Here is a 4,548-nt window from a genome sequence, read left to right as displayed (position 1 = left end):
CAGTGCCCACTGTCATTCAGCAGCAGATGATGCACTGTCATGCCGCGTTCAAAACAACTGGGAACTCGAAAAAATACATGGTCAAATCATGACGTCAGTGATCTTCAGGTTGGAAAGTCTGAGCTCTAGAAAGAGGCCAGAGATCCCAAGTTGGAATTCTGAGTTGGAGATTTTTCCAGAGTTCACAGGTGGGTTTGAACACACTGAAGTCGGAGATTTCCGAGTTCCGGTTGTTTTGAACGTGGCATCTGCCACTGACCCACTCACCACCACTCACCACTGTCATCAAATCGACTCAAGCTAGCCACAAGTTCTGACTGAGTTCAATCATCAAGCAACGAGTTCCTCTCTCTTGGTTGCATACAAACTTTGAGAAATAACGAGGAGCGCCCACAATGTGTTTTGTGCGGAAAAGTGCTTAGTGATGAGTCTCTCAAAATGAAAAAATGTCGACCAAACATCCACAGCATGTAAACCCAGGGTCAGGGAGTTCTTTCAGAACAGGGCAGAATGCTTCGGGAAACAGTGCTTTGACAGTGGAAAAGTAAGTTGTCATTTTATAACAGCTGATGATGATAAGCAGAAATAAGGAGTACTATCTCTCATAGAAGTAGATGTGAATTTCTCTTTCAAACAATCCCCTTGTAAACAGCTAATAGCTAGCTAGCTAATGTTAGCCAAAGCACGCTAGCTAATGTTAGCCAAGCACGCTAGCTAGCTACTGATAGTGCAACCCTATGTAACATTACAGATGAGGATGATCAGGCCTATTGTCTCTCTTACTGTATAAATTATTGTTGTAAACAAGTCTAGGTTGGAACTGTTGCTGTTAAAATACAAGTAGTAATTTCTTTCTGAACTTGAATAAACTGAGTTGCTCTTCTGGGTTGCTCATCTACAGCAGGAAGCAGTCTCCTGCATGCCGGAGAAAGCAGTAGATGTCCTGATCCAGTTTGGCACCAAATACGTGAGTCAGGGTTCTCAACTCTGGAATACTTCAAAACAAGTACAGAAACAGACTGAATGCTGAGAATGACATCAGTGTTGTACTGTCAAACTGAACATTGTACCAATTGTCTATCTTAGGGTCGGGTTTCCGAGACTAGATAACCATTGCTATCATGATCTGTTATCTAGAGGTTATCTGAACCTAACAGTGGGTTTGATCAGAGGCGCCTCCTCTTTACATTACTTCGCTCCAAAGCTTCGCTTTGCTTGACATTTGCATAAAGCAGAGCTCAACTTTACCTTCCACTCTGCTAGGAGGGTTCTCGCCGCTCACCTTCCCACAATCCCCTGCACATTTCTGAGCATTTAAAATAAATGTGGGGGGTGGGCCTTTCCTCTTTGTTCTCTATTGTTCCTCAAGCAAGGTGGAAGGCCGATGACATCACGATTCACTTCAGACCAGCTCCTCGAATGCCCTACTCCTAAATTTGCAGTTGTGTCTAAAAAAAAACACAATTTTGCTGAAAACGTTTGTCACCCTTTAGTGTGTGTACTTTACTGTAAGTTATACTTGGGATATCACTTTTCAACAGTAAAAGTAAAAAAATCTCTGGAGGTTGTCTTTAAAAATGGTAAAAAAACACCCAAACCACAGCTATCTCATTTTCAGAACTCGAGTTGTGATTCAGGTTCGTGTATAGTCACTGTAAAATAAAGATGCTTGTGCCACCAAATGAACTCAAGACGATCGAGAAAAACATTTCCGATTTCACAAAGCTTCTTGCAAGATGATTTTCCCTGAATGTGTCTTTCCCTTCCCCCATGCCCCATAGACAACTTCATTGGAAACGAATTGAAGCTAGATCGAAGACTACCCTAACCCCTCTTCACCGAAAAGTCAATGCATTCTTCGTGGGGAAATTAAATCAGTGCCGTGCCTTGCTCGCGCACAACCGGTGTTATCGCCGTTATCGTGCTCTTGTTGAAAAAAATATCCATTAGCTATCTAGCTAATAAATAACGACAATGTTAACCTGGGTATGACACAAATGTAAATACAGGGTTGTGATAATGCATTGACAAGATGCCAGATGTATATTTTCACACCAACCCTTCAAAATTACAATGTGGTGTGATAGTTAGCATGCAGCTTGCTAACCATTTCTCCTAATTTACAACGCGAGTTCGTGCAGATGTGAAACCTTGATCCCTTACCCCCATCTAATTTCAAAACATGACCATTGACAAGTAACGTTAGCTAGCTAGGTGTTCTTTCTCTCCGGTGTATACAGTATGCATAATGTGACCCCATTTGTACAACAAAATGACAAGTTAAAAACACTGAATTATATTTTCCTCACACCTGTCACCTGGCTAGATGGTTACAAATGTTAGTTAGCACAGACATTGATGGCTTATCATCGCTAACCAGCATGCAATTAGTATTACCACACAGAAAGAAAGTCGTTGACCAGCCGTTGCGCATGGGCTGGTGCTTATTTTAACAGTTAATTGTGTAAAGTAAATGGTACCAACTTTACTACATTTCAGAATCCTCAAATGTTCTTGTTGTTAGGCAAAAGTTTAGAATGAAACAATTCAGTCATGAGAAAATGTCATACCTTAAATGTTTGTTCAATTCCTCCTATGTTCTTGTCATCTCTACTGCAGTACAGTGCAATTCGCTGTTTCAATCAATTCAAATATCCAGCCTCATTCCATGCTGTGGTTATCATATAGCCGGGGCAAAATGAATCCCGTTAGAAAGGTAGCAGCGAAGGATCAAGGCACAATTCCCCTTCAAAAAGGGATCCAGGGGGCACAATCTAACGCAACGGACAGTACAACGGGCGAAGTTGAGTTGACGGCAGATTTTCAGATGAATTCATCCACATATATTGATCGACACGCGAAGAAACTGTGTTTTATAAATGCAAAGTAGAAATGACCATCTTTGACTTCGTAGGGAAATGTACCTATCGTAGAGACCATGATGGTACATACCACTTTCTATTGTTTGAGAGCCAACCCACGCATCAGAGCGAGGAGCCAGAAAACTGACCCGGACTAAATCTGATTACCTGATTGGCCCATTTTCTCCAAACCACTCCCGGTCTTGACTGTAATGGCCAATCGATAGCAAGGAGGTGGGTATCAATTTGATGCGTTCTGACTGCCCCTACTGCACTGTTTAAATTGATTCATTTAATTTATTACATGGTTATTATCTAGTTATTACATACCTGTATCACAGTTACACATACAGCTGTTAAGAGCCTTTTGGTCCAAGACTTGGCGCTGCGGTAGCATTTGCCGTGCGATAGCAGAGAGAACAGTCACCTAAGTCATTGACTGTTCTCTCTGCTACCTCAAGTCTAGGACCAAAAGGCTCCTTAACAGCTTCTACCCCCAAGCCATACGACTGCTGAACAATTAATCAAATTGCCACCCGGACTATTTACACTGCTGCTACTCCCTGTTGATTATCTATGCATACACACTTTACAAATGACCTCGACTAACCTGTACCACCGCACATTGACTCGGTACTGCCTGTATATAGCCTCGTTATTGTTATGCACTTTTCATGTGTTACTTTTTTTAATCATTTTTGTTTTAGTTTTTCACTTTAGTTTATTTATTCAATATTTCCTTAACTGTTTCTTAAACTGCATTGTTGGTTAAGGGCTTGTATATAAGCATTTCATGGTAATGTTGTATTCCGCACATGTGATTAATCATTTTTGATGTGATTTGTTTATTTATTTATTTCACTGTTCAAAATCAGCTGATTGATATAGGTAACCAATGTAATTCATTTATAAGGGGTTTAATAATTATCAAATAATCATCCTGTGGGTTATAATCATATTGCTCATCCGATTGATTTTCACGCACTCAACACAAGCTAGTCTTATTGGCTAATTGATTTAAATCCCAAAGAATATTGGCCAATCATGGGCTTGCCCAACCGATCATAGTGAGAATTCATAGACTTTAATGCCAGGCATGCACTACACGATTTTGCAACGAATTCGCCAGGTTTTTGCCGTCCAAGAGAATGTTCATGATAGGGGTGAATGCCTATGAACTTGGGCTAGGATCAGTTGTTTGAGCGGGTCAAGGACACACGGATGATGGCTGTTGCGTTCTCCAGGGGCCCGCCTTAATTATAGCCTAACTTGTCACAATACATTTCTGACTCCGCCATTTCTGAAAACTCTGCGCATGTACAACAAATATTGACATACAGTACCAGTCAAAGTTTGGACACACCTACTCATTCAAGGGTTTTTCTTTATTTGACTCTTTTCTACATTGTAGAACAATAGTGAAGACATAAAAACTATGAAATAACACATATGGAAGCATAGAGTAACCAAAAAAGTGCGCAACAAATCAAAATATTTGGTTGGCATTCTCTCTTCACCTGGAATGCTTTTCCAACAGTCTTGAAGGAGTTCCCACATGTGCCGAGCACTTGTTTGGCTGCTTTTCTTTCACTCTGCGGTCCAACTCATCCCAAACCATTTAAATTGGGGGTGATTGTGGAGGCCAGGTCATCTCATGCAGCACTCCATCACTCTCCTTCTTGGTCAA

General features: G+C 41.0%; 1 protein-coding gene across 4 annotated transcripts in view; it reads right to left on the bottom strand.

Annotated features, from left to right (window-relative positions):
• wasf1 (WASP family member 1) overlaps positions 1 to 3,023 on the bottom strand; it is a 128,519-nt gene extending 125,496 nt beyond the window's left edge. The window contains exon 1 of one of the 4 annotated variants that reach the window (XM_036976019.2): positions 2,571 to 3,023. The gene's annotated coding sequence lies outside the window, so the exon portion shown is untranslated. The remainder of the gene's footprint in view (positions 1 to 2,570) is intronic. The other 3 variants (XM_036976022.2, XM_090233035.1, XM_036976020.2) reach the window with 3 other exon arrangements.
• Between the last annotated feature and the right edge of the window lie 1,525 nt (positions 3,024 to 4,548).

Source organism: Oncorhynchus mykiss, chromosome 4 (assembly GCF_057628025.1).
Source record: "Oncorhynchus mykiss isolate SJ-2025 chromosome 4, ASM5762802v1, whole genome shotgun sequence".
NCBI classification, from domain to species: domain Eukaryota; kingdom Metazoa; phylum Chordata; class Actinopteri; order Salmoniformes; family Salmonidae; genus Oncorhynchus; species Oncorhynchus mykiss.
Note: the sequence above shows the minus strand (reverse complement) of the source record. Positions and strands in the feature narration are given on the sequence as shown.